At 44.4% G+C, this 19,383-nt stretch overlaps 1 protein-coding gene across 1 annotated transcript in view; it reads left to right on the top strand.

Annotated features, from left to right (window-relative positions):
- LOC139330718 (Rieske domain-containing protein) overlaps nt 1–19,383 on the top strand; it is a 101,906-nt gene that overhangs the window by 49,295 nt on the left and 33,228 nt on the right. The window lies entirely within an intron of this gene.

Genomic DNA, 19,383 nt, shown 5'->3' with positions numbered 1-19,383 from the left:
TGTGTTTGTATTAAAGAGCTTGTAAGAACAGGTGATTTTGTCAGTAAGTTGACCCTCCTTGGTAACCATTTAGAGCCAAGATATATTGGCTGCAAACACGTGTGTGTATGCTTTTGAGTGAGTGTGAGACCCTTGCCATTATTCACCATATATTCCTTAATTAGCAGCATCGCTATTGTTAATTACACCGACGGGAGGGCAGGAAGCATCTGCTGAGATTGCATGTTTTCTATTCTGTGTTGTTGCGAGGAAGTACAGCACAGTGTTTAGTGACTTCTGTGAGAGCAGCGACAGAGCCGAGAGAAGAGACGGATAACAAACTTGTCATGTTTTATCGCAAGAGGTGGTGTTCCTTCTTCGTGACAGTTCTCCCGCGGTGACATTCAGGCCCCCACAGCCGTCATCCGATGATCTCATTGGTGACACAAACACACGCGCACACACACACACACACACACACACACACACACACACACACACACACACACACACACACACACACACACACACACACACACACACACAGGCATCCCACACACTCACCTGCCCAGTCGTGACCTCAATGCTCTTCCTGAATAGACAGTTCTTAGAATCACGATTACCTTAAGCAGAAACCTGGTATGCATGGGGAGCCCACACATAAATGCAAACACACACGTGTCTACCACACATGCAACCGCACTGATGACTGCATATGCAACCCTTGTCACCTGCACCGTGAAATGGGACAGATAATGCAGGAGTAGGAGGCAGGGGCCAAAGATACAGAGCGATGTCAGCGGCGGTGCAAGAGTCAGATAGAAAGTGAAGTAGCTAAAAACAGAGCTCACATGTGAGGCAAGCCTGTCAGAAGAACTACTGAAACCCACCACAGGGACTTACTAACTAGGTCATCCAGGACCTTTGGGTGTCTGGGTGTTGCACTGCACTTTTCAAAGAGAGGCCAACTTCTCTCCATTAAGGTGGAATAGAAGAATGTGGGATCTATCATGTCCACCTTAATCTCCACCGGGGGAATGCTCATTATGCCCTATCTACCACCATGATCATTTTTTTAGCATTTCTATTTCCCTAGGTAAACACTTATTTTCACCCCAGGCCAGTCCTTTGTGCTGCGTGTGCATCACTAAAATGAGGTCGACGTATCCCTATTGATTCCTTTCAAAGGAGTACTTCTCTGTAAAATTCATTAGATCGCCTCTACCAAGGTGTGCTTCAGCTGGAGTAACCTGCATCAGTCAAAATGTACGTGAAGCGGTCAGTTACACAATCAGGATACAGTACTCGTGCAAAACCGTAGCACATTTAACAGATTTTACTTTTCCTTGTTGTCAAAAATGTGCCACTGGCTGATAAACTACTCAGCATTGTTTGTTTCAGTAGCATGAATTTCACAAATTTACTTGAATCTCTTATTTAAGGAAAAAAAAATCTTAAAAAAACTTAATTGTATCTTCCCCTTCAGCGTTAAAAAGCTTAAAATCCAAAGACTTATAACATATCTGACTCATACTAATGCAGAGTCTTCCCACGAAAATGCCTTAATCTTTGCATTGTAATATCACAAGCTTTTGCTAACCAGACTTTTAGGAGTTTTATTAATAATAAAGCTGATTTTATTCTCACAATTACTGACCAGGCAAACGTACTCTGGGAATCTTACCTGAGAGAAATGATGTCTGATATCAGCATTGCAACAAGCTTCCTAAATACTAGACTTTGTCAACACTGACAGCATAATCTGAGGCACAGGAAATTTACAGCCAAATGAATTGATTAGATAAAGAAAAGAGAGGAAGTATCATTTCGGTGCTTTTGAAAAATGTGCATCTTAGGTTTGCAGATGACTCACTTTTGCATCCACTAATCGTCCAAATTTAACTGCACTACTTTTAGTGAACTACATTTCTCCCTTTTGATTATTGTTTTTCCTCAAAGGAGAACCCAAGAAAGGTGGCTTACAGAGCAGACGTGTATGCTGTCGTAGACAAAAAAAACCTCTGCTTGTTGTGGGTTGCTAAGTCTGGACCTTTTAGCACAACACATGGTGAGGACACTCAAATCTCAAAGGTCCACTTACTAGTGATTTGGAGCTTTCAGCCACATGTGGGCTGCTGGCTACAACGTCGGTGTGATCAGTGTAGTTAATTGAACATGTCTGAGCATGTTTGTAGTTTCTTGCTGTACCTGTGAGAATGCAATCACCGCCACAGCTGGGGAGGAGAGCAAAGTGTGAGTGCGCGCAAACACGTGTGTGATCATATTAGTTATACTTCTCATATCTGTGTGCGCACATCTGCCGTGCCTTTGCTCGTGGCTGTGTGACAGACAGAAGTGCTTAAAGTTCCTGCCTCAAAGACGTTATAATCAAACCAACACCCAAAGCCCACACAGAGCAGAGGGGCCAGCAGCCCACACTTGCACACACATGATTCTCCTTCACTCAGAAATTCTCATAAGCGCTCTTTCTCACTTGCTCATACAGGCACGCCTAAACTCTGGCATAGCTCTAAGCAGTTACCTGCAGCTTATAATTGTACTTCCTGCGTTCTTATTCCACAAAACTCCAGACACCCACAGCCTCTTTGCTGCCTACCTTGTTGATAATCCCTTTTTTCTCCTTTAAGACACCGTGCAGCCGATTTTCCTATGACTATACTGTGAGTCAACTCATTACATCCCCCTTTGTCTTGGTTTTATTATCTCAGCACGGTGTGCCCAATCTCCAGCCTGTTTACATACACGCAGTATACGGTCAGTTTCCTATGGGTGGTCAGGCAATGATGTGAGTAAGATCCAAGCATTTCTGTATGATTAGCACAGGATGACTCATTCGCCACGGCTTCCCGTCACGCACAGACACACACTCACACATAGGTGTGCAAGCACAGAGCACGCACATCATTAAAGACATAAAAGAAATATATGTATGCATTCACTCTACGCACCCACGCAAATTTCAGCACTCATACAGTTCTTGCCAGATGTCAAATGCTTTTTGTGTATTTAATATGTGGGCTGTGGCTGTTGATGTTCTTATTCAATGTGACTACACTTGGACTCTGCAGTTGACATTCAGTCCATTCAAAGGCTAGCACCGGGTGCCGAAGCTTCGTCACAAGAGTGTCTCCTTTCACAGAGCCTACTCGTATTTTACGGTTTTCTGTCATTCTGGGTGGTTCGGAGCCAGTACAGTAATTCCATATGTGTCAGCAAAGGAGGAATTCAGTGTGGGTGATTGTAAAACATAATTGCTTGAACATAAAACCTCAACTTTTCCTGAATGTGAGTAGTGTGTCAGTGGACGATCCGAAACGTGACACGCCCCTCCCTTCGTGTCAATTAGACTTAGTTAGGACGGAGAGGCATCTGCTTTGATCATTTGGATCTTTGTACAGAAGCCAAACGATGGTGTAAGACACGCCCAGACGCTTCTTCTTTTCATGGAGGCACAAATGTAATACTTATTGATATGGAGGTCTTGGTGGAGATCAAGAAAGCACCGATAACATACACATTGCATTATTAACAACAGGCCCGATGTCCCTGGAGAGGGAGAACATCTGTTTGCATTAATATGTATGATCCTGCATGTTTTCAACTGTTAATAACAGCATGTCTGCATTTGTAAACCTGTGTGGATTTGTGCTGTAAGGCCAGTGAGGGCCACTTAAGGTTTTCTGCCCTGTCGTGTGTGCTCGAGGCTTTCTCTGCCTCCAGTCCCCTGCACTTTGTCACTCACAGCTCCTCTGGTTACGACCTGGCCCCTCCTGGGGGCCTCTGGGGCCCGCTGGCTAAATTAGTTTCAGCGGCACCAGGAACCGGAGTTGCAGGCCTCTAACCTCTCTCTGGATTACAGAACTCTAACCCCTCTCTCTGTCAAGGCCTCCCAAGGCCTTTGAAGTTGCTCATGGCTTTTCCTTCCCCACGCCACCCGGCTCTGAATGAATGATCTACACCCACCTCTGCACTTCACAGACCCTCCCTCGCACTCTCACCCTCTTTTTCTCCTATCTCACCACACCTCCCGCTCCCTCTTCTCAGGGTGAAGTCCCCCTCGACGTCCTCCCACTCCTCTGTGGTCTATCCCTCCCCCTCTTACTTTGGTCCTCATCCCTCCTTTCTACGTCTCTCCACCCCTAAAGGCTGTCCTGTTGTCTCCTCCTCATGTCTCCATCTTTTTTGTCCTCCAGTTCTTCTTCTCCTTCAGCATTTCCACATCCTCCTCTTTCCTCCTCAGAATCTGTTTCCTCTCCCACTCTTTTTCTCAGCTTCTCACATCGTCCTGCGTTTCCTTCTTCTTCTCTCCTTCACCTAATTTTCTCTTCACCCGCTCTCCTGTTCTCTGTTCCATTTTCCTCCCCCTTCCTTCCTTTCTTCACCCCTCCCTTCCTCCTTTGGACCCTGTCCCCAGGGTTTTTTGCGTGCCTCACACATTCCTTTGCGCTGACTGACTGTGTTTACATTGACATCCTCTCTTCTGTGTGTGGACCACAGCACCGCAGACCCAACAGCACAGAAGCACACACAGATGCACAAAAACCAAGTTCATCAACCATCTTCTTTACCTCTGTCCAAAGAAAATAAATGAAAGCACGAGGAAATAGAAAGTTTAGAAATAGAAAGAAATACATCACTATAACGATCACACAACACAAATGTGCCATGGTGTATATCTTTACGTTCTAGGACCCCTTGACTTTTTCTCCACTAATTACACTTGCACATAGCGTGCACTTTAAAGGTGGACATTTGTCATCAACATGCTAGGGATGGCAGGAGAGTTGGAAGTTCAAATGGAACTCAAGCACATTAGAGTACATTATGCCAGCAGAGGTTACAGAGTAAAGTCAAGAGCTGCCTAACTGTAATAGCGCCCTTAATCATATACCACCTGATCCTGAACAGTGAAAGCAGGAGAGGTGCAGCCCAGATTCATTGAAAAATAAATGCAGCCAAGTGGATCTTTTTATAGCTCTGGCAGCCAGAGGACAACATGTAGCCATGTGAGCTATGTTTATTTTATTAAACAGAGTAAGAGAGAGAACAAGGTAACGTGGGCGGGGGGTGGGGTAGAACCAGACAAAGGACAGCGACAGGGCTGGAGAGTGAGGGAGACGTTAAGAGGGAGAGGACGGGAGGGAGCATTAACAGTTGATCTATCATAAGGTCATCTTTTTCCGCCGCGTACACGTCACCTGTGCGTTGCCTACCAAAGGACAGTCAGCACATTCAAATGTCACAGTCGACAGCGTGTATTGTGCAATGCCACGCTCACACAACCACACGCACGCCTGTTTGTCGTGCAAAAGCAGAAGTGAAGAGTGATCGCATGTACCTTCCGAGCCCTACCCAGTCCGATCCAGGTACCGCGTTGTGCAAGACGATCCCACCCCGTCCTCCTCCTCAACACAACCCATCCATATTAGGATGTTATTTCTCCTCCATGACACATTGTGCTGTATGTGTGCTACTGTTTCCTGTCCTGTGCTATTCTTGTATTCACCTGTCAATTTGGCTTAATAAGTCCTATTATTTGCTGAAATAATGCTCTATTGTGGACAAGCCTTAGACATTCAATGGGATGACACACTAACACTTGGCTTTATCACTAATCTGCTATTGTTTTTAATGCTCATATAGCCAACATTCATGATTTAGCGTAGCTCGTCTAAACCTAGTGTTTATGGGTTAAACACAGGCGTGACCAATCCAGGGCTCCTCCTCAGTCTACCCTGTTTCATCTTGTATTGCTCTTTCCCTCACTGATTGATCTTGTGCTGTATCTGTGTGTGTGTGTGTGTGGGTGTGTGTGCTGACATGTCCATCCTGCCAGGCCACAGTTAATCGCAAGGCAGATTATACGGTGTTGAAAATGGATAAAAAACATTTGTGCAGTGAATCATTACAACTTTACCGGCACACACGCCTTCACTTCCAGTAAGGATCCATGGCAGCGCACCCGCCTTTTCCCCGAGCTTCCATGAAAGCCGACGCCGATGCCAATGGCTCTGGAACTGCCCAACAAGGAGTTAACACCTCAGATGGAGAGACATGGTGGAGGGGGGGATTGGGAGGAGAAGGAAGAGGATAGTGTGAAGGAGAAAAGGAGTGGCTGGCGGCAGGCGCAAAGGTGGTGAGCTCAGGGCTGTGGAATCAGGAACTCTTTGCTCTTTACTCTGCTACGCCCCTGCACTACCGCCACCGCAACACCCACACCTCCACCCATGCTCTGCGACCTCTGCTCTGCTCTGGTCTAGCTGGAATGCTGACTTTCACCCGCACCCACCCCCCCCTCTACATTTCTCACCCCTCCCTCTCTTCCAAAACAGGGAGAAATAAAGGGGAAGCAGCATCCCCTCTTACAAGCTGTGGCTTTGTGTGATCAGAAGTCTGCCTGTGAATGTGAATCACGCTTGTATTAAAAGTCACAAGGAAAAAAAAAAACGTCTAAATCAGAGAAATTTACCCTCTGTGATGTCTTGGTGTACTTGAGCAGGAGTGCCACTATCTGACTAAAAATATCTCTCTGAGCAGCAGAAGGAAAGTTTGATTCCACATGAGGCTCTATTAAAACCCACAGATTCAGCAGTGCAGACCTCAGGCTGATTCCAGTGAGGATCATTCCTGCCTCTAGAGTTGGAGTTTCTACTGATTGAGACCAGGAAAAATACTCACTCACAGTCCCAATTGAAGCAGATTCCAGTAAAGGCAATTTGTGTAAATTTGTGCCCAGGGAAAATGGCTTCAGAGTGGGCGTGCCTCAAATCGACAAGAGATGTTATAGCTCTTACATGAATACATAGTCGATTTGTTCTAATATTTCTGAGTCATACAGGAGGGATCCTCTATAGGGTTTGGGAAAGAAAGATCCTTCATTCGTCTGCTGCTTTTAGCACCTCAACCCACAGTCCGAGTCAAGATAACTGTCCTTCCGAGTTCAGACTGTTCAGGCATGGCTGGCATGAAGTATTCATCAACATATTTGTCACTAGCTATCTTTGGTGGTAACGGACCATCAACGCTGTCTGTCTCCTGTTCCACGGTATGACTCACTGCACCATGCTGTATGAAAAAAAGCCTTGTGTTTCTTGATAGCAGATCAATCCCATTAGGCTTTTTAAAGTGTTAGCTGCCAATGTTTCTGATAAAAATGAAGATAAAGATGTGTACCTGATGGGGTAGCTTATGAAACAAATAAACCTTTTCCTTTGAAATGAGTTCAAGGCTGTTTGCTGTAGCTAGGTCAACAGCAAGGAACGGATGGGGCTTAGAGGGAGAAAGAAATAGGGCGGTAGTCGGCACATCTGTCATCTATTTGGGGTGGGAAAGGAAGGGATGGCTTTCTGCTTACCTGTGCACCGTCAGCCCAGGAGGGGCGGCGGGGACATTTGTCAAGGAGCCGGGGAGTAAATAGTGAGGAAACAAACCGCCATCTGTCTGGGCCCATTGATTTTCACATGAAAAGCAAATACATCCATTCTGTTTGCGCTGCCTCCCAGCCCTGTCTGCCTGTTGGGCGGGCGCAGAGTTGAAGTTTACCTTTCGACATCATGTTCCTTTGATAATTCTTATATATGACTGAACCTCTAGCCTGATGACTCCCTTTTGTGGGGTGCCACTGCATGAAAAGAGGAGCAAACATGAAGCGCTTCAGCCTCAGTGTGAGTCACAGTAGGATACATAAGAGTCGCTGTTGCCAGAACGGCGGCGTGTTGGCGAAGTAAGCTGATAGCATGTCTGAAGAGAGCGTGTCTGCTCTTCATACCAATAATACAGAGATGTAATGACATGCACATGGCCAAGCTGAATGCAGGGCAATGACAGTGAAGGTCAGTGATCCAGCCTCTCACATCCTGCGCTTTTGCAGCACCTTTGGAGATGCAGCATTTCTCCTCTGTCTCCTCCAGCCTACACCTCAAAGCAAAGTTGTCCATTCACATCTGCTATATGTCACAAAGGTGTGTGTGGAGGTAGGCACGAGAAGAAAAGACAGAAAGAGCAAGATGCAGAGACTGATCCTGAGAAAGAGAGAAAGCTTTAATGTCTTGTGTCACCACCACCTGCCTCCTCTTATGAAATCTCTTCATGTTCCACCCACTGAGTTTCCAATCCTCCATTCTGCCCTTGAACAGACACTAATTCAACCACCGAGTCTAATCCCTAATGTAAAGACCTGATGAATTCCTTTCACTGCCACCATGTAAATGTTTATCATTAAATGGGGGGTATTCACAGAATTATCACTGAGGGGCGTAATGACTTTTTATGAGGTCTGACTAAGGTTTGTGGGTAGATAACCTAACAAAAAGCGCCTAGGTGCTCTCTCTGTGTATTATCCTCCCTATTTGGCTTTGATCGTTTTGGCATTTTGCTGCAGACACTTTAGATATACAGCTGATGCAACCAAAATGTCATCCCTCTTTTTGTACAACCGCTGGAGAGAGGGCCTTTTCATTTAGAGGGAGAATTTGAAACAGCTCTAACCTTTCATCAACAATGCTGCCACTTTACGCTGTGGAATTCCTAATTCAATGAGAGGCGTACCAAGGCACCTGCTTTCATCAGAGCTAAGGTCCTCTGAGAAAGTGTGCGCAAAGAGAGAAAAGGGATGGAGACGGGCATTAGCAACTTGTTGACAAGACTCCGGTGGCAAAAACAAAATGAAACAAGCACCTAAGGGCTGGTGATGTCATGTGGCGCAAACAGGTTTTACTGTTGGGACAATAACAAAACATCTCACACACACACACGGACACACACACGCTCACACACTCACACAATATTCTATGTGCTAGTAATGCTGTAATGACACATCATGTTACATCATTAAAACATAAATAAAATAATTTGCTAATCCTTTTTTGATATAAACTCAATTAAAAGCAGCACAAAGGCAATATTATATAATATGTAATGTTTTACCTTCATTGATTTTGATGAATATATGCTTATTCTGATAGCAGATAGCAGTTTCAAACAAGTTTGAACAGGAGCAACAAAAGACTGGAAAAGTGGTGGAACGCTCCAAAAACACCTGTTTGGATCATTCCACAGGTAAACACGTTCATTGGTAACAGGAGATAGTATCATGGTTGGGTCTGAAAGGGGCATCCTGGGTAGGATCAGTCGTTCACAAGCGAGGATGGAGCGAGGTTCACCACTTTGTGAATACATGATTGTGAATTATGTTACTACATGGACTCAGGAACACTTTGTAAAACCATTATCTGTAAACACACTTCATTTTCAAATGACTGCATTCTGATTTTCTTCACATTTAACACTTCATCCAAACTTTTTTGAAGCGGGGTTGTATACATTTTCATGTGACTGTGTAAGTGCACGGGTGTGTGTGTGTGTGCGCGCATGTGTCTATGTGTGTCTGTCATTGTTTTGTTCCCATGCCCTTTCTTGTCCAATGTCAATCCTCACCTGTTCAGCAAAAGACAGAGTGGAAAACCCTCAACCAGGCAGCCCCCCTCAAACGGCCCCTCCTGCATCGTGGACCCGCATGATGTGTCATCGCTGGCTTTGTCATTGCATTCCAGTCCCCGCTCTCACATTATCTAATTACCACACAAACAGTCTGACGAGAAGACTCATGAGGGCCATTTATTATTACTGTATTTCAAAATTTGCTGTACTCAGTCTTTCCTCATCTTTGTACTTCTTTCTTCATTCTGCCCCCATGTCCCTCCCCTCTCTTTATCCCCCCCATCTCTGCCTCTTACAGCCCCCTCTTCCCCTCCCTCTCTCTGCATTCCTTGGTGAGTGGGTGGAAAGTTCAATGGGGATGTGGGATCCCAGAAGGGCAGGGGGTTTGCCTCTTACCAGAGCACAGTATGTGTGCAAACCAGGGGCTTCTTATCAACCAGTCAAAACTGTCAGCAGCGGCGGGTGACTGCTTGGCAGTGTGATCCCTGGGGAGGGGTGAAAGGTCCAAAATGTGCCCTGAATAGTTGCATTCAAAAGACTCAGACTCTCAACATTTAAGATGATCATACACTTCAGTGAGTGCATACCGCAATCACACGAGCATCCACTCCTTGTTATATTGTTAGAGCTGAAATACTGGACTCCCTGAATTGTTGTGGCTCACCTTCATCACCTACTCACTGCTGTTCCTCACTTCAAGAGAGCAACACACACTGACAACACTTAATGAGAGAAGGACCTCTGCTGGACATGTCTTGCTACTGCAATCCTCCTTGTTATCTTTAAAGAGGATGCATGTGAGTTTTGTTGTCAACACTTTCAGTCTGACAGTAAAACTGGGTGAGAGTTTGATTGAACTGTGTTTACTGTGAATGAATGGACTTTGATCATGTTCTGATAGAAGGAGGCTGACAGACAGCTCATCATTCTAAGAGAGCTCTGTTATCTGCTGCTGCTGCTTGTGTCATGTAACACTTGATTGCTTCACCTCACACACTTGGCAAGTCAAAAAAAATTAAGAGGGTAGGGCAGTGTCATTTCCAGCTTGTTGCATAACCTTCCTATGGTGACAAACACTGCTCTGCGAGCGCCATTCCTCACCCTTTGTCAACGTGTTTACCTTTGGTTCTGTCTTATCTCTGTCACACTGCAAGCAAACAAACTGGTTTTAGAAGCAGCTCTGGTCCGTGGGCTGCGAGTGTAGGAGAGACACAGGAAGTGGTGGGCGACCAGCAAACTGTATTTCCCCTTCCTGTCTATGTCCTCCCTCCCTCCATGCCTGCCTGCCCTTTGGCTATTAATGTAACTCTGAGCTACCCACCACACACCCACATGGCCACTGGGAGCTGGCGTGCACTAAAAATCACAGACGCGCACACGCACATGGACGCACACATACAGTACATGCACGAACATGCATACAATCCCAGCGGCAGATGCCAAGTGATATCAGTGTAAATAATTAGTAGCAAAACAAGCAGGCAGCATATTAAATTGCACAAAGAGCCACGCAAAGTGTTCAGTACAGTATGTGTCCTCATGGCTGGCTTTCATAGCAATCTATTAGCTCTTGCCTCTCCCTCCTACCTTGCTGGTGCATAGACAACAGACAGCAGGGTGCAAATAAAGAGGTGTCCATCACTCAATCCCGACATCTATTACAGCCAATGAGGAGGTGATGTACAGTATGCATGCACAGTAGGAAAATACCAGCTGCGTGCTAACAAGGTTCCCCATTCTTTAAGTAGCTGCATCAGCCCCTGCACACAAACAGGCACGTGAGCAGCACACACACGCACACACACACACACAGCCACACCAATTACAGATTGCAGTTCACTGTGAAGGAAATTATTGTTCATTTCTATTCGCTATTTTTTCCCCCCTCCTTCAAGTAGGCCTGATTTTCCTGAAAGTGGGCTCAAAAGTGGGCTGACGAATTTAACACTTCAGCTGGGTACTTTCAATCTCTCCATCTCTTTCTCTCTTTGTTCAATTTACCACTTACACACGTGGCACAGCCTGCACACACACACACACACACACACACACACACACACACACACACACACACACACACACACACATACATACCCATGATCCATGTTCCCATTGCAGTCCTTATCTCCTCCCCCCGGTCATCCAGCTCATCTGTGAGAACAGAGAGAACACACACTGGCATGAATCACAGTGAATCATGCAGCCCAAATAGCACCCAAAGAGAGGTGTTGCATTTAACCAGGACATGGACTATTTATAATGGCCTGGGTGTGCACATTCTCATTATAGGCCACGGAGGATGCTGACAATGGACGGGCAGATGAGGGGGTAGTGACTCCATTTAAATGTCACCAGCAATGTATCTTCTTATCTACAGGCTGTTGCTGCAGCAGTCTGTCTGAATGCAATATTTAGAGCAGGGTGAATGAACTGGAGTGGAGCGGGAGAAAAGATCTTTAATAAGACACAATGATTTGCAGATGAGGGGGCACAGACACTTCATCACAACACAGGAATATAGATTTCTTTTTAGATTTAGTCGGTCGTGTACTAAAGGGCTCTGACGTTTCACCTGCTTAGAGCTAATCTGATTAAGATTAACCACTCTAATATTGATTATTTATATGCACATGTATAATTTTATAGCAGTGGATTTGACTTAGAAAAAGAAAAAGAAAAAAACTTCACGTAACAGAACATAAACATGACAGTAAAGTGTCTCTCCCGTGCAGACCTCTGGCTAATTAGCTTGTTAAAGTCAAATTAGTGTAACAAGTAGCTGCAAAATAAATCAACATAATTATCATATCAAATACATAAGCTGTTTGGGGGTTGATAGAGTAATTTGACAAACACTTTGTTCTTCTGTTTTCTTTTGGCTTATTCTCTCTCCCCACATGCCAATCATGCTCAATACATCACATTAGGACAGAGTTGGGAAGTGCAGGCTCATCAATCCTTGGCAAGCTAACGCTCAAATTACGCTGTGTCTGATCCTGAAAGCAACAATGCACTGAACCCAACCCCCAAAACTGCAATCTGGCAGAGCAGAAACCACATTTCAGGTGAAACAACTTCGAGGAGGAACAATTACCTCTAGTCAATAGATTACATATTGATTGAGTGTAGACATCTGACCAGAATATGCAGCGCCTGCGTGGAAATGAACACAGGTCTGAACAAGCCAGTGAAGAAACAATGAAAACAAGGTATGATGGGAGAGGAGGCAAAACACTTGAACATCTTTCTTCTGTTCCTGTGGACGAGGAGAAGAAAGGAGGGGCGGTTTCATTATCGGCCAACATGTAGGCTCACGCCGCACGGCTTTACCCAACCAACCGTTGTCATGGCAGCAACTCATGTCATCTGCATCTCACCTTGAATGAATGGAGACCTGCGGGACGTGTGCCCTCCCCACAGGAGCATGCACAGGGGGCGTAGTGGAAGTGCGTCAGCCCTACGAGCAGCTGGGGACACACCCACGGCAACCTGGCTGACTGTTTGTGTGCGTGTGTGTTAATGCGTGTGTGTCTGCTTTCCTAGGAGGCGATGAGCGACGCCGGCTTCCTCAGGACGACGCTGTCACCACAGGGACGACTACAGCAATAACAGCAGCGGTCGACCAGCTGTTCCTCAGTCTGAAGGCTGCTCTTCGCTGGGCGGCCTGCAAAGGGAGGGTCATTCCTGTTATTCCTCCTGTCAAGGAGCCATTTCAGTGTTTGAGTCTCAGTCTTCAAATGTGTATAAATTAGTATCTGGTCTCAGCACATACAACATCTGAGCGAAAGATGTTAATTAGGTGCTCGTCAAATGTATATTTCCATTGACAATTGGCAGAACTTGTGAAAAATGTCAACGTCTGGCTGCCAAAGAGTTGTTTTTTCTGTGCCGGTGTGACTGTGCAATGGCATCAATCATATCTGTAGTTTCTGGCCTGACAGCATCAACAACAACAAGCAGGTTATTCAGCTCAAAATCATCAGCTGGAAACGTTCCCATCGTTTTATTTGGAAAAGTTCCACTGAGTTTCTCGTCTGCACATCGGTGAATATCAGCAAAATGGATTATTTATTTACTTATTTATTTATTGTTTGTGGTTCCTGATCAGATGGTCCTATGAAAATGTCAGAAGTGATTTCCTCATTTGAGCAGCGCTCCATACACTATGTGATTAGGCTGAGTTGTAGTGGTTTGCCCTTTTTATAATTTCTTGCATCTCGCGTCTCCTTTCTCTGCGTTCCCCGTCTGTCTTCATGAAAATTGGACGTCTCTTTTCTGAGCTGCCTCTTGAAGTCGTCCATGTCTCTTGAGTGTTTATAGAATAGATGAAAGATATTGTGTGTATGTGCGCGCTTGCGTGCGTGTCTACAAGTTTGAGTGTGCTGAGGGGGTGATGAGGGGAGAGGAGGAAAGGCACGGCAGGTTTCCATGACAACAACTTTTTATTTGCGCTTCCTCAATGGCGTTGGTGGAGATAGATAGATAGAGAGAGAGACAGAGAGAGAGACAGACAGACAGACAGACAGACAGACAGACAGACAGACAGACAGAGACAGAGACAGTCTGGCAGAGTTATTAGGAAGAGACAGGCTAGTGGGCTGGGGTGCATGGGCAGGCGGGGGTGGAAGAAGGCAGCAGAGCCTGCTTGCTTGCTTTGTCTAGAACAGAATGTCCTCTTTGTGTGCACCCCTCCCTTGATGGATGACAACAAAACCAACAACTTGCATGCAGTCATCCAGACATACCTTGAATATAGTGAGATCTCTGTGTCTGTGCAATCTAATAAAAAGCAAGCACACTTCTTAAAAGCAAATGGAAGAATGAGAGCGTGCGCCCAAACACTTCAGGTGGGTGGGTGGGTGCTTGCTGATGTGTGTGTGTGTGTGTGTGTGTGTTTGCGTGTGTGTCTGTTTCTGTATGTTTGCATGCTTCTGATCTAAATAGTTTGACACTTTGTCCACGGCTCTTAAGAGAGAGGTCTCCGCCTCAGGAGACCATCCTGGTGACATGAAATATGAAACAAAATAAACAAAAAATGCGTCACACACTCATGACATGTGAGCAAGTGATCTCGTTTCCAGATGAGGAGAACGTTAAAGGACCCGCTACTGAAACTTCTAGCTGCCTTCATTGACGTTGCTGCTGAGACCACATGAATCTGACACCCACCTTCGGCCGTGCAGTCAGGTGGCCCAAAAAAACACTGTTGCATCTGCAACATCAACAAACAAGGAAGAGCGTTTTGCACACAAATGCACACACATTATTGATGAAAAGTGCACCCTTTCAGCAAAAAATCCACTTTTTTAAAGATATATAGGTTGGAATAAAAAATGCAGATGTTACTCATGCACAGAATAGCTTGACATCAAATCATTCTTTTTGTCTACTGAAACTCCTGTTTAGCCCTTATTTTGTTTGATTCAGAGCCACGTGAATCATACGCCCACCTTGGGAATTGGAGTCAGCTGGCCTAAAGACCGTAGATACAGTCACTATTCATCTGCAGAATACACAGATTAACCAGAGATACCCGCTGTAATCGGCAAGCGGAATCACAGGCAAACACAGACGCACAATGCATACAGTGGTATTCATTCTTTATCACTCTGTTGCTCACAGCACTGTTTTATTCTCTCAACAACAATTTGGGCAACATGCACAAGCACACACACGCGTGCACACACACTGATAGACTGTCTATCTGTGTGGGGAATGACTCACCTCCTCCACCTGGAGTAGAGCCAAGCCTTTCTCGCCTCCTCCCCCTTCATCTGTGTGAGCCCTTCACTTCACTCACTCCAGCTCCACTATGGAAGCATTTCAATCATTCAAATTAGCTGTAATCACAGCTAAAGGCAAAGAGTGGGAATGGCAGCACGTCACTCTGCATACTCGAGAACACTTAATACATTGATTTTATATTGAGCATGCTGTGTTTCAAAAAGGGAGCTGGGGAGGAAATAAATAAGCTATCCAGGCCAAGCCTTTTCTGCCATGCATGCTTCCAAGACAAAGGATGGGAGCACGGATGAGAGGCTGGCTTTATAATGAGCAGCGCTATAAGACTCCTTTCAGTCTTCAGACCTGACATGTGAGAAGCAGTGCATCAGTGGCACCAGCTGCAGTCTTCACATAATGACACGAATTATTGGCTCGTTAATGGGCGGCTTAGCCTTGAGTGTTCAGCCCGCAACACCATTCTGGAGAACAGGGGAGCACAGGATCAATCTCTGCCTCCTTGGATGTGCTGTAAAACACGGGATGCATCCAAAGGACATCTTATCCACATCTCAGTGTGTGTGTGTCTCTCTCTCTCGCTCTCTTTCTAATCCATACTGGTCTCTGGAGACTCATATTAGGAGACTCCTACTCACGCCCCTCCCACACCTTCTCTCTCCCCCACACACCACCCTCAGAACCACTATCTGTCCACCTCCACAGTCGGCCTGTGGACAAACCCAGAATAACAATGTGATCTTGCCTCTTAAAGGCACACAGGCAGCTTTTCACATCATTATCTTTCAGTTCAAGACTGTGTTAGCACATTTATGTGATCCTCATAATACTGATGTTGCGTAGAATGAATAAAAAACAGCTGCTCACACATTCATCTCATGTGGATGTGACTGTTATCGCCCGCGCATTGATTTGTGCTATGCAGTAAAATAAATAATCAGAACTGCATAAGCATCTGAGGCAAACAAAGGTGTCCCATTCAACCACTGCAAGCCTCTGCATAGCTGCGACCCCGGAATAGCAATCAACATCAAACAGAAAGTCAAGAGCAGGACACAGCACTTGCAGCCTGCAGTCAATGAACCTCTCACAGGAGGTACTGGTCCAGACGCCAACTTGCAAGAGGAAGCCTGCAATAGGTTTGCTTAGAGTGCCCCCTTCTGTCATGTCAGTTAAAATTACATAAATGACAGGGCAAACAGAAAAGAAATGAAAAAACATTCATAGTTTGTGACAGTTAAAGAAGAGGAAAAAGAAGACGAAACGCAATGTTTTATTCTGTAATCGGCTGATTGACAGTTTTCTGCGTGCTTGGCTGAGAGTTTGATAAGAAAAATCTGACACATTAAATCAACAGGTGTGCACCACATTAACAATTAAAGCATTATTCATTCGCACTTCGCGTAAACACAGTTCTTCATCATATAGGTTGTCTTTAAATATCTCCACAGGCCTATTCTGCAGGTTCTCACCTTTCTAAATCTATCAGTGAAGCCTGATAGGCTGAAGTCTGCCACAATGGAAAACTGTGGTGTTGCACAGGAAGCCATGAGGTGCACTCGTGTGTAGGAGGTGCTGAGGTAGAAAAAGGGTAGTTCAGAAGTTAGAGTGCTTACTGCAGCAGTATCTACTTCTATTTTTAACCTGACTGTGGCCTTAACTTTCTAATCTCAATTGCCTACACCAAGCGAACTGGCTTAGAGACGGTTCAGGATCACAGTTTCAAAATAGCTAATTGTAAGGATTGTATCTCTGCTCTGTAGCCTGTAGTTTTAATTGTGGTTAGCAATACATTTTCATCATTCTCCTGCTTTACCTTTTTCTTTGTAGTAGGTTTAACCTTTTTAACAGTCGGCTTTCCAGACTTGGTTAATGATTATCACTTCTTTGTCTTTGTAACTCATTGATGTTCACGTCTTCCTGCCACATTCCCTTCTGAACGTAATTGATATCATATTCCTTGCTGCACATTTCTTAAGGCACAGCTTAACAGGCAATGTGTGAAGTTTCACCCAACCCTGAAGTTAAAAAGTTATACACCAAACTGCATGCAACAGCAAAGGGTCCTCTGAGGGATTTTGTTAGGATTAAGTGCCGCCACCCACTGGGCTGTGGTAGAATGGCATTTTTCCATGTCACTGAAGATACAGATCTTTGGCAGAGGCTGTTTTAGCAGCATTGTTGAGGACAACCTGAAAGAAAATGTTACTTTATTAGGAGATATTTAAGGAACAGATTATTTTAATTAAATGATGCATAACCAACCATTTATGTGATGCCCAGTGGTGGGAGAGTATTAAGAACTTAAGTAAAAGTAGAAAAAGTAGAAAACTATAAAAAGAACTCCAATGAAAGCCCAGCATTTAAAATATTACTTCTGCAAAACATCTTTCTGCACTCCTCCACAGTTACACAGATTTTTTTACAACAGCAGCTTTGATATCTGTTGTGTAGGTATGCTGGCTGCAAAACTCAAATTTGGTTTGTCCTTTCAGGGCTACTGTAGAAACATGGCAGTGCAACATGGTGGACTCTGTGGAAGAGGGAAGCTCCCTCTGTGGATATAAAGGGCTCCTTCTAAGGTAACAGTTCTTATTTTAGGTGATTTTACACACATGAAAATATGCTTACGAATATCAGATTCTGCTGTATTCTACCGATAGGTTCCCTTAAATTGTGCACACTGGTCCATTAACTGGTATTTGTTCCCAGCTGTCTGCAGTGCAGCATTAGTAACCGAATGTTACTCTAGCATGTTAGCATCTCTTTTACTTGTTCAAGTAGCCAGATATTTTTAAAGCTGTTAACAGCTACTTTAAATTACCTGAACTCTGATTCATCACAATATCAAGGCTGCAGTTTCTTTATCGGTTAAAGTAAATGTAACGTTAGTGTATCAAGACTAACATTGCACATTTAAGCATTTGCATAGACTGCAAATTTTAAGTCGTTTTTGTTTGTTTGTTTTGTTTTAATTCCGTAGACCTATATGCAGCCTCGCTCTGCGCTAATTTTACTTGTAATTTAACTTATAATCTAATTTTTACTTGTTTTTTTTTTTTTTTACCCTTTTTGCCATGTAGCACTTTGATTTGATTTTTTTGATGTAAAGTGCGTTATAAATTACATTTTTTATTATTATTATTATTACATTATCAGTCTAGATTATGTTATGTCAGTTAACTAGTTTGCTGTTTGTAGCACGTGGTTCTTGATCAGCATGATGCAACAAGAGGTTAGCAACAGCAATCAGTGTCATTATCCTGCTGAGGGGAAATGACCGCCAAGTATGATTCAACTCACACATCAAATTAACCATGGCCATCCAATCGTTATGATCAGAGAGGTTGTGGAGGTTATTGATGTGGGAGTGCTGTGAATTTCCCTTTTAATAACTGTGTATACAGGCTGCAGCAGCTTAAGGTGCTTGCCTTTCTTTTATGTTAAAAATATAAGCATCGAGGTGGCATTTGGTAGTGTCAGCAGACAGTCATCTGATGATACACGCTGCTCATGAGGACACATCATGTTTCAAGGAAGCATGCAGGAAGCAAACGTTAGTAATATTTTCCACAAAGCTGTCTGTTTTCACTGGCTGTTGTTCCTTATTTCTCCTGCATTTCAGGGGTCAGAGATCACATGGAGATCCACTGCAGAGCCAGCTAGCGACTGTATAAGAGCCACGGTGAGTATCGCAGTGATGTAACTAAAGTAGGCTGTTATGTAGTGTTTCCACTGTTAATGTGCTGCTGTGCTGAAATATGAAAAGTCCTCATCACGCCTTCATACAATTTTTTATGAAAACTCTAAAAGCACTTAAAGCTCATTTATTAAGTTTGATAAATGTTCAACATCCCCTTAAATATGTCCATCTACCCGTTTCAAAATAAAGTAGGGTTGGGATTTTGCAGTGTTCATTTTAATTTAATGTTACCCTTAAAAAGTCAGAGGCATGCTTGTATTGTCCTTCAACACAACAGCTGATTAGTCGAATGTCATGAAGCATTTTCCTTTAAGTTTGTATTGAAATATCGTACAGACGAATCTCATGCTGAAGATATCACCAATAATACAAGATACAGTGTCTGCTTTAACAGGTTTAAACATACCAGGGAACATAAATAGACACAACCTATCCACAAGTTTAATATGAGGTGGCAACTTCCAGAAGTGTTAAGCAGAAGAGGGTGCTCGATGAAAACTCCC

The sequence above is a fragment of the Chaetodon trifascialis genome, chromosome 4, assembly GCF_039877785.1.
Source record: "Chaetodon trifascialis isolate fChaTrf1 chromosome 4, fChaTrf1.hap1, whole genome shotgun sequence".
In the NCBI taxonomy this organism is placed as follows: domain Eukaryota; kingdom Metazoa; phylum Chordata; class Actinopteri; order Chaetodontiformes; family Chaetodontidae; genus Chaetodon; species Chaetodon trifascialis.
This window is presented reverse-complemented; position numbering and strand designations above follow the sequence as displayed.